At 42.4% G+C, this 11,681-nt stretch overlaps 1 protein-coding gene across 1 annotated transcript in view; it reads left to right on the forward strand.

Moving 5' to 3' along the window:
- LOC124299943 (potassium channel subfamily K member 16) overlaps positions 1 to 10,653 on the forward strand; it is a 99,366-nt gene extending 88,713 nt beyond the window's left edge. The window contains exons 9-10 of the mRNA XM_046753419.1: positions 858 to 1,105; positions 10,593 to 10,653. The gene's annotated coding sequence lies outside the window, so the exon portion shown is untranslated. The remainder of the gene's footprint in view (positions 1 to 857; positions 1,106 to 10,592) is intronic.
- The last annotated feature ends 1,028 nt before the right edge of the window (positions 10,654 to 11,681 follow it).

An 11,681-nucleotide genomic window follows, 5' to 3' on the forward strand; every position in this document is an offset into this window, starting at 1 on the left:
ACGGAGACCCCTTCGGATTCCTTCGCATCGAGCCGAGTTGAGCCACCCCGTGGAAAGCTCATTATCATAAAAGCTGTGGGCCTGAGGTGGCTTGCATGTTATACCCTGAAATTAGGTCACTGTCACTTTCCGGCAACTTCTTCTTTCACCACTTATCTTCTCCGTACGCTGTCACGAATCTGGGCGATAATCCTCAGGCCACGACTGTGATGCAAAATCATTTTCAACCGTATCGTGACGCGCGGAACGTTTTCATACGTTGATCTTGAAGTACGCGATTAGCCTCGACTTCACCCCGATTCTCGTAGTTTGTTTCTACGGTACATCAATTAACCCAGTCCTCGTTATAATTATACACATTAATCAACCGCTGTAATATAACTCGTCGTCGTGATTTATTCGGTTCATATTGAAACTCGCGGATCGCTGCGGATGACTCCGATGATTTCGGTACTCCGACGGCCAACAATACAGCACCGGTTACACAGCTTTATCAATTTCAGCCAATTTACCCAGAATAGAATTATACGGAATTCATATTCGTCCACGTACGTTTTCAGCGTACCGTGGCTCTACACCGGGCTTGAAACAACGTTACAGTAGTTAAGCTCCTAACGTGCTACGTATGCAATTACGTAAGTACCTACCTACTAATACAGCCCGAAGGTATTCCTCCAAACTTCTAAACCGTACAAGGTAACGACGGATCTCATTTGGCATATTTGCAATAAATTTTTACCAGCTCAATTACAAGAAGTGTTCTTCGACAAATACGAGGCAAGTCCAACCGCGCAACTCTGACTTTTTGCAACCTAATTAGTTGGCTTAATCGTTGTGTTTTATTTTGCGTGTTACAGAAATTGCTAGAGGCACGAAAGCAGCGTAGGTGCAGGTGGGATCAAAAGTGTGTTAAGTGGTGTTGAGTTGAATGCGGTCGACGGAACGGACGGACAGAGCGCGGGCACCACCGAGGAGCCCGAGGCAAGAGTCACCCAGCCACCGAGACGAGAAGGTCTTCCGAGGTGTGGCCGAAGGAGTTGAGTCGTTATGGTACGATGATATTGACGCCGAGGCTACCTGCGCCCACCACCTGCTGCAAGCACAAGTAAGTGGATACAAATCTCTGTTCTGCGGAAACCAGACTTACTTCCGTCAGCGGCGTTTCCAAAAGCGAAAAACACTTTTCCAAAAGCACCTTGAGGAGATAAAGAGTCGCGCATGGACCTCGTCAAAAGCTAAGTCAAATAGGTGGCTTGAAAATTCTGTTCGAACCGTTGGAAATTGCATGCGAAAATCTAGCATGATTTTTCTCTCGGAGCTTAAATCGCGCGGGACTGTTAAGCTCGCAATTTACCGGCGTTTACCAGCCGGGCACTCGTTGTCACGAGAGTCGAATCCACTCACTCCATTGGTAGACACCCACGTCCACTCGTCACGAAGCACCGGGTGGTTGCCCGGGTGATGTATGATCCCAGCTCGCAACGCCGTGCCGAGTGACAACGATAAACATTTGGCAATGCCGGTGTCCTCTTTATGACCGAGCCCGATGGTTTGACGGTGCCTCATAGGCGAAATCCTTAACGCCTAACGGCCAATTCCAAGATCACGACGGGAAATCTGTATTGTGGAAAATTGGACCTCGGCGTGATCTACGGCCGCATCTACGCCGGTGAAAGTAGTTTTTTGCCTTCAAAGATGTGCGAGCACAACGGGCTTCCGGATTTTATTGCTTTGGTTCCATGAAATTGTGGCCCCGAATTTCGGGCTTATGCTTCTGCGCCGCTTCGCGTCTTCGTAAACTGACTTCGCAGCTGTGTGAATCCGCAGGCTTTGCCGTAAGGCAGTTTTGGGCTCTGGTTTAAGGTGCTGGAACCGGTCGGTCGTCTTGAACGGGAAGCTCGTAGCTCAATTGTAACTTTAGACGTCCCTCGGGAGGTTTATGGAGTATGGGAGAAAATTTTATAGGCGTGAAAACACGGGAATCCCAGCTGGGACTTGCCCGGCTCGGTAATGAAAGATATTCCAATATCTCACGATCGAACTTTCGGGCTTCGAGTCTGAAAGATCGCGTCTATTCGCTACGGCTACGGAGAATTAATATTCCTTTAGCGGTGTTCGATAATAGCTGTTGATTGTGCGAAATGCTACTCGATAAAACGTGCTGCAGCTTCGCCACGTTTCAGTCGCATTACTCGAGTCCCTCGACGGCTCGCATACCGAATTCGGAAAGCTCTCGTCCGCAAACTCTTTTCCGTCATTAAAGTCCGGATCTTTATCTCAGATTCATCTGCCTCTGGATCTTCTCACTTTGTCATGTCATTTCCGCTTCTTGAGTGGGTACCTGTCGAATGAGATAGCTTCCTGAAAGTGGGTCCCCAGGAATTTTCTATCTCTTTCACTCCGTCCCTCTCTTCACATTACTGCAGGAAAGTTATTTACGGAATTAGATTTAACGTCTCGGCAGTCCTGCGTCTCCGCTGCCCAATCTCGTTGATCACGGCTTCCATCTTTTATTCATACCTCTGAGAGCTGGAATAGATTTCTCCTTCGTTAGAGTTTGCGGAACGAAAATGGTCAGCCGTGATCATGGTTAGCACCATGCATAACCATGAACAAACATTTCACCATCATTAATCGTCACGCTTATAAACCATGCGGTACCCCGAAAGATGATCAATTTAAAAAACGAACAGTAAACGTCTTTGAAAGTAGCTGTAGGATCAAAAAAATGGACGGTCTTTGCTCACGGCATTCAAATATTGGAAACGGAACTCTGAACCGATGTTCCATAAAATATGTAAATTCAGGCCGCGTAGTAAAGTTTGGAGATATCCAGCTACAGATGTAGGTGAAGATATGCATCTAAATCTTATATTTATACCCCATTGGCGAAAAGGAAATTCGAAGCATTGTTCGTCGAAGGAGTGAATCTTCATTGTAACGGAGAAGTTGAACTGTCCGAGTCAATTCCTAGAGTACGAGGATAAGCTGCGAGGATCAGAGGACACGTATTTAGAGAGAGAGAGAAGGAAGTTTGGCCCTGGAAAGGAGAAAGGTGATTTAGAGATGGCGGGCAATATTGGACGAGCAGCGTCACGGACAAACAGCAATCCGTGAGAATAAATATTTGTGCCTTGCCTGTTACATGTACATATATCTATGTATAGTTTTGCTTTATGACTTTGCTCGGCTTCGCCGAGACGATAAGAGATGCGGAGCAACGCGTTCAGACGCTTTTGACAACTTCTCCCATTTGTACCCTTCACCTGGTCATCCCCTCCAGACTAGTTTCGCTCTCAGATATCTCGGCCTCTGATACGATGCGTGAGATGCTTGGACAGCACTCTTCGTTTCCTGTGAGGAAAAAGTTAGAATGTCACTTAATTTTGGTATGAAGTTTCGCTCAGGTCAAAAATCCGTTGTACGTTGTATCGGCGAGTATGTGAGCTCCAAATTTACGTTGACGAATGCGATATGGGGAAAGGCGAGGCCGTTATACGGACAGTGTAGAGTGAGTGCCACTTCGTTTGGCAAAATCGAGTTTTCGGCCAAGATAAACTTCGGGCAGCCAAATTAACCTTCCGCGAACGGTCCTCGAATTCTTTTACCTATACATATATGTATGCTTACTACAGTTTGACAGAGCGGATAACCTCGTCTGTAACGTACCGATGAAAACATTCTCCTTCTTTTTTGGCAATCTTAATTAACGGATATCCATCTGAAGGAAATCATGATGTGCAGATTATAGATATCGTGAATTCATGGAAATAGTATATTGTGTTCATAGTGTCAAAAGCACGCGATTTTCGACGAATGTCAAGTTTTGCTCCATGAGTTTTGGTCGCTTTGAACGCTATAATCACACGAATCAGATATCGTCCATCGGTACGTGTGACATATGACATTTTTTCAATACATAGAATACGAAAAAAAGTTTGATTGGATAAGCAACTAAGATGCCGCTAGTAGAGCGTAAGATTGGGGTTAGATAACTTAAGCTCAACAACAGAATGCGTAAAATTGAGTTATTCGAAAGCGCGCATGCGCTTAAGAAAGCCGTAACTATATAAAATCGATCATTTTAGTTCTGCGCACGCGTCAATGTCGTTTTACCCCACTGTTTGGAAATTGGGTACACTTTACGTACACTCTACAGTCTACAGGTTTCGGAAATCGAACTTTCCAAGCACGTGTTGAAAAAATTTATAACAGTTGCACATTGCTTCTAAACGACGTGGCGAAACCTTTTTAAAAAATGATCGATCCTTATTGCTTCTGAAACAATTAACGCAGTAGAAATCGTTCAAAATATATCGTTAAGTGGAATTGTTAGTATAACCGTTCATACGCTTGAGGGGTGGTCTTTCACCGTGTAATTTTTGGCGCACTAAACTCTCACTTAACCACAGAGTTTTTGCTAACGTTGCTACAGAGGCGGTTAATCGTTGTTATATACATTTTTTTCTATTTTTCTCTTACTCTCAAAGAGTCTGGAGCAAATGATCGTTACTGGTTGTTCGTTTTTTAACAGAAGTCGTCAGTTGTCAGAGTCCAGGATAACCGCCCCCGTGCCTGGTGGAGGAGGAGCTTTTTTCTTCTAAAGCTCGTTGCGAGGAGTAGTAGTTCTACTTCTTTTTTGAACGGAAGTCACAGTGGCTGTCAGTGGCAGTCTTTATTTACGAAACTGAGTTCATTTATTGCGTCGAGGATCTGTCCAACTTTGCTTGTTACAATGTACTACGCTTATACCTATACCTACGTGAAAGTAAAGAATCTACCGCAGAGAGAATTTCTCCCGTTGATTTCTCGCTCGACTTTGTTCCGCATTTCGTTATTAGTTTCGCGAATGAACTTCAATCAGAATTTGTAAAATATGCAGAAATTTGCGACGCTTCAACGTGGCGCGATCAGGCAGCAGTCTAGCAACTCTGAACGCGATTCACGCTACACGTAGTACGATCGAACATTACAGCCTACACGTGGGAGAAAAACTTTTTGTTCAGAACAGAGATAAAAAGAAAAAGAAAAAAAAAAACCAAAAATAATCTGCCTCAACACGTCGCTGGCGTAAAGCCGCGTCGAAACGTTGGCGGATGAGAACGAGCGAGGGGCGTAAAAATCATCTGCCATAGGTAAATAAAAGGCCTTGACGGAAAATAATTGAGTTTGGAAAGTAGAAACAATGGAAAAAGCTGATTAAAACGTACAGATTGCATTATCCCGTCGGGGAAGCGGCGTGACGTATAACGTAGAACGGTTTCAAAAATTTGCTTATTATTATTTTTTTTCCCTGCTCGTCGCTGGCGTTAAATCTCCCAGATTTCGGCGTATCTACGTGTTACACACATACACGGGGTTTTCACAATGTATACCTTCGTGTATTGGTTGTATTTTTTTTTTTCACTCAAAAACACGCTGCTAACGCGTGATCCTCCCTCCCCCCCTCCATCTCCTCCTCCTCCTACTTCTACCGCCGTTTCACAATCAGCCGTTGCATTACCCGGAAACGCGTTTCAGCCCTGGCGAACAAAGGCGGATAAGGGTGGATAGGGAAAAACGGGGGATAGCGATCTCGTGAATAATTCCCCGTTTATACACCTCTTTGTACGGTTTTTACCGCCCTGCAACCTCGGCGATAAAGGCGTGAACGAATTATAACGACTGACTGCTGCAGGCAGATCACGCTTATAGGCACGACCTTGCCTCTTTGGTATAATCTTTTTTCTTTCTTTTTTTTTTTTTTACGCTTCTTCTCACCCCGCAATAAAAGTATCACACCGTGACGTTTATGTTCAACAGACGGTTGACGTGGATTCGTAATTTAATTTGTCTCAATGACAGCAGCACGGAGTGCTTACAGAAAAAAAAGGTTATGAAAGAAAATTAAACAGGAGGATAAAAACTTGGTAGATAATACGTATACATACGTATACATCCTTGTATAACCCCTGAAAAAGTATCCAACACTCAACGCTTCGGGTTACATTTGCTGAACGGTGAAAATATTTCTCGGACCTTTGAAATATAAACTTGAAACAGGGTCGTGAACGCCAGTACAAGTTTCAACTCGCGCGGATTAAGAGAAGTCTTTAACGGCGTGTACTTCGAGTTATATTAGAATTTCCGCTCTAAAAGAAGCATTCCATCCGGTACCTCGTACTTCAACAATGAACAATCTCTCTATCCCGAGTTTCGCGTCAAAAATTTTTTCCCCAATGTGCAGTTATACGAAGAGCCATTCGCTGTTGTAGTCTTAAGAAATCAACGAAGGACTCAAATAAGATGGCCGAACTTTTGTGCAGACTGCACGACTGATCTAAACTCGAATGTGTGAAATGGAAGGCTGAACACCATCAACCCTTTCCTACCGTACCTACTTTTGTAACTGAAACACGTTCTCCGATCCTGAAGAAGAACTATTCTCGCCGAGATAGTTCGATTAGACGAATTGTAGTGATTTGTTCGCCGACTTACAATTAGTTCTAAACTTGAAATTAGTTTATCGACTTTTCAATACTCCCTTCGCTCGCCCAGCTTTTCTATCCTTTCGAGACACCGTATAGCTGAGACTATATATATATATATAATATATATAATCGTGTGTGTATACATCTACATGTCGCTTCGCTTTCAGCTTCTAGTGAAACAAGTAAGTGGTAATTATCTAATACAGAGAAAGAAAAATGAAAAGAAAATCGAAGGACCGTTGGAAACGCGGTGGAGTTGCAAAGTTACACGTTTCTCGAGGGCAAAACTTTCGTCGCCACGTCTCGGATACCGATGAAAGTTATTTGCTTGCCTACACAGATATTCATCGTAAAAAATCCTTTACTTTTTACGATTATCGATAGGTATATTGCAGCTTGAGAAGGTCGGACTCCCGGCGTAAATTAAAGCGGACCTTGTTATCCGAGCATCGTAAATCTGTCGAAAAAGTCGTTGGTACAGTAGATTATATATATATATATATTTTATTATTTGTTACGATCCCAATATACCGAACCAAGTCGGGGCAAATACAAAAAAATATGACATTTTATCAAGAGGGAACGCGAGTGGATGGAACATGAAAGCGGCAGTTAAGCAAACGGTGTCCAATTGTCGTAATAGACGTTTACTCTCTCTTTTTTTCACCCGCGAATTTAGTCTTCCGTTTCAATATTTTTGTTTATTATACGGTTTACGATACTCACAATTAGCAATCACGATTATTCGACAACGCGAACAGTTCATCCGGTATAACATCTGCGTTGAATCGGCCAACACATCGACCGCTTCACTGTTACGGGTTTTACGGGTGACGTGAGTTCTGAACAGGTTTCGAAGCCGTTTTTTCCCTTTGATCCTAATACTGCCTCCAGCTTACTGTGCCGGCTTAAAGTGCTTTCGAAAATTAATTATTATTGAGGGAGGAAAAAATACACTGAAAAAAATTTATATTCGCAAGGCTTGATGCAGATCAATGTGCCGTGTTTCGAATGATGATAGAATATAATTGCGGGGTGTAGTTGTTTTTGAGTTGACAATGATCGAAAGTAGAATTCACTTCGTCATTTTTTAGATTATTGTAGCCTTCGAAACAAAGTTTCGAACTTTCAATTTCGAATCTTTCGCAACTGTGGGTGGAATCTTTTTCGAAAGGTTCCTTGAACATACATCTTCAACGCAGAATGTTGAAAATTATTTCAATTCATATTATACCGGAACTTAAAAATCGGTGCAAGGATTTCTTATGCGACTTTTTTTAATTGTGCTAGAATTAAGAAATCGATTTTTGTCCAAAATTTCACCAGAGTCTCCCCCCTAATTTAAGATTCGATGAATAAAGTGTTTCGGTTACATGTGGCGTGAGTATCATCGCGATCAATTTATAATATAGAATTGGCATTTACAAGAACTTTTGGTCGACCTCAATTCAAAAAGCTGTTAAACCTTGTGTCACGTAATATCAGAACTGATCCAGTACTATTCTGAAAGAAAAGTGTGCGGGCTAATACTGTACGGTCCGTTTTTTAGCCAGAGGAGTAAATCTTACGTGGAAAGTTGCTAGGTAGTGGGTGTTAGAGGATAATGGGAAATGGATCTTTGATGCTTAGGATGCATACGGATGAGCTTGCACTCAAGTTCAACCGGTAAGATAACCTGAAACTGCAATTTTCAAAAACCAACGGAAGCGAAGCTGCGGGAACTTCGTTGTTGAGTTTAGACGAGCCTTCGAATCGACCGCGCGCAAGTCGTGCTTTTTGCTATTTCATGAAGATTGATGCGGTTCCGCGCTTTGCACCGCACGGACATTTTTTTGCGACAACCGCCGGGAAGAAAAACTAACGAGTCGTAATGCGGTTTGATGACAATTCTTGCAGGCGGAACCTAACTGAAGAACTTCGAAGAGTCGTCGGAAAAAAGACTTTTCAAAATCTATCGCGTTGAGGATAAATTCGGACAAACCACAAGTCGGAATAATTATCTCGAGAGCATTAATTCGTTACAAGTTTAATTTTACCAGTCCCTTTTTGTTTTCTAGTTTCCTATTTCTTGCTCTCGTTTTTGCTTTCTGTGAAAATTCTCCGACTCAATTAGCCTGCCTTCGATTTCAGTCGAGGCTTATCACTGAACGATGTGCCGCTCTCAATCTCAATCAGAAGTCGAGAAGACGCCAAAAGACGTCAGTCGTTATTTACCCCTCTTTGTTCTATAGGCTCTATATGTTTTTGAATTTTTACCGGTTTTGGAAAGTGAGTTGAACGCAGCGAAGCTGGAAGTTGAACAGCCCACGTTGAAAAAAAATCCCGCCGCGCCCGTTGAAATTACTCATTGTAAACGTAAAAATACTATTATTATTCTTCGATAATTGGCCTGACATTCATCAACAAGACTTGAAAATAATCGACGAATCCTCTTTTTTCTCAATGCCACGCTCTAACTATTCGCTTCCGGTTATCGTCGTCGGAATATTCCGTCAAATTTATTTCAAAAGTTAATAATTTTCCGCGTTGTTTTGTTTAAGCAAACAAGGGTGTAGTTCTGCCGTATAAACGGTGTGATTGTGAAATTCTAATTACAAAGTTCCAAGCTTACCGAACGAGCGTGTATGTAGGCATGTGGCTAATATTTGCACCCTCCGCAATTAATAGTCTCTAATTGGGCCTATATTGTGAATTATCGCTTGAGCCAGACGTGAATTGTCGTCGAAGTTTCGAACACAGCGTAATTTTGGAAAAGAACATTGCAGTTGATTTTCAAATTGACCTGATCCACTCGCTTGAGAATTATAAGCCCTCCTCCAATTTTGGCGTCGAGTGACGAGAATCGCAAGGACTTTATGCCTCAAAGAGGGCTGCAAATTCCATGCGGTAGTGTTACGACCTTCCCTATCGCTATACGGGGTTTTAAAACTCGATGTAAACTTAGTTAAGGATCGCGGTGTGAAAAGTTACCCATGATGTACATATTTCATATATATATATATATATATTTATTTGTTGACTTTCTACGAGTTGGCTAATTTCCTATCTGCAGTCTTCATCAATATGCAAATCACGCGGGAGATAGGGAAACGGGAGAGGCGAAAAGTCAGTGAAAACTTTTCTAAACGATATTTTGTCATCGTCTTCAGTACCGACAAGAATATTTTTACCCTTGTAAAAAACATCCGGCTTTTTTACGATATACCTGATGTATAATTAACTCCTAAGGTGCAAATCGGCATAAGTAATGACGCGAGTGTAATCATCTGTTACTGTAGAATTAATTTACCCTTATTACACCAGCATAAGCTGGGCGCATTTTTTCCCCGTAATACCTACATGTAATAATCATCTTCATTCGCAAAAACAAAATGGGACGGAAACGATGCCATAGCCATGGCCACCGAGAGATGGTAAGAACCGGATGAACAAAAGCTCATAACACGTGCTCCTTTGTCCTCCTCAGTTGTATGTTCACTGACGTGAGCTTTTCATTTCGATGGTGAAATTAGAGTCGTTATTACGTGATATGATGCTTAGCTACCCTATTCAGGATTCATTCCTAAGTAATTAAACGTTCAACGGTGGGTTTCTTCTGTGTTTGACCATCCGTCTCTTTCTTTCTCAATCTCCCTTCTTTTCGCAGCTTATTTTACCGTTGCAAGAGTCTCGATTCACGGTATTCGAAAGAACCTGCATAAGCTTCTCGTTCAGAAATTTAATAACCCAAGGTGATTCTCATGCCGTGCGCTGTTCAAGCTACACACGCGTAAGCGAATTAAAATCAAGTCGAAGGGTTATTCACTTTAATAGCTGTGCATTAAAGCAAAATTATTTTTTAACCGTCTATATATATATATGTGCACACACAGTAAAAACACATATAACAGTCAACGAGTAAATTTTTTGTCCAAATTTGTACATAGTATATATAACGTGTGATATTGTAAACACAGAAGCGTCATCACTTCGCCAATTAACTGTTTTATTTGATGAGCTTACTTGCTTAAATATACCGCGTACATCTACCCTGTATTCCTGATTTAACCGTGTTTTAAAACCGTCCCTCTCTTCGTGCGAATTTCCAAACCATTTCGGTAAGCACATATTTGCTGATTGTAGATACGAGTCCCATGCATACGAGTCTGCGAACAGTATGGGTGAAGGCACTCGGTTCAATTCGGAGCCACTCGTTGCCACATTTACCATAAATCGGTACGTAATGTATATAATATAATTGCAAACGATGTATCTGCATCATGATTTTAGCGGAGAGTGCAAGCTACGTTTCTTTCTATCGAGCTTACGCAGTTGTCCGCAATTGGTACGTTACTAATACATCAATTCTAACACGAGCCAAGATCTTTTTCGCAAACAGAATACGCAGAAGCAAAGAATTTCACTCTGTTTAGGGCGACTTTGTTGACAGGAGTGATCGGAGTTAAATGGCTATGTGAAATACCGAACAGACAAGCCGGGCATTAAAGCCATCAGTGACGTCAGAATGGTTTTAGATTTCGGTTGAAAATCTATGAAATCATTTCTGAAGTAGCGAAATGTTTTCAGATCTGAAAAAACGCGCGTGAATAGGATGAAAGAAATTTACTAATTATTCTACTCGATCGGTCTTCGGTGTCTAACGCTTCAATCATCGAAGGAAAAAAGTGTACTTCGGATCTTAAAGAGATAAAAAGGTAGCGACGGTTCTGCTTTTTCCGTAAATCTTGACCAGAATTTATCCGTCACCATGGCCAACTGTCCAATTATTACCCGCCGGCAATTTAATCAAAGAACTCTTTTCGTGAGAAACGCGGACTCGGGTGGATAAGCGTTACTCAAAGATGGAACTTGGCGGTGACCAAGGGGCATGCAAGGGCAGTGGATTAAGCCGAGATAAAGGGCGTAAAACAAAACATAAAAGTGAGCCGGGTGTAGTTGGGGCGGCTCTTTATACCTGCTCGGTGGTAGCTCACGTGTCGCGACCGACATCTACCCCATATTGTTCCCCCATGCTGCTACGGGGTGTACGTAATGCGAAGGTGAAAGTTCGAAAGTGACACGAGTAACATTGATACATCCTTCTTGGGGTCGCTTGGCTCATGCCGCAGAGAAAGGGGATTTATTACCAGGTTGAAGTTGGTAACGTTATCGCAACGAAATATTGGGGAGGAACGTTACTATTTTCTGACTTTTGCAACGACCTTCGAGTAA

Source organism: Neodiprion virginianus, chromosome 3 (genome assembly GCF_021901495.1).
Source record: "Neodiprion virginianus isolate iyNeoVirg1 chromosome 3, iyNeoVirg1.1, whole genome shotgun sequence".
Lineage (NCBI taxonomy): Eukaryota > Metazoa > Arthropoda > Insecta > Hymenoptera > Diprionidae > Neodiprion > Neodiprion virginianus.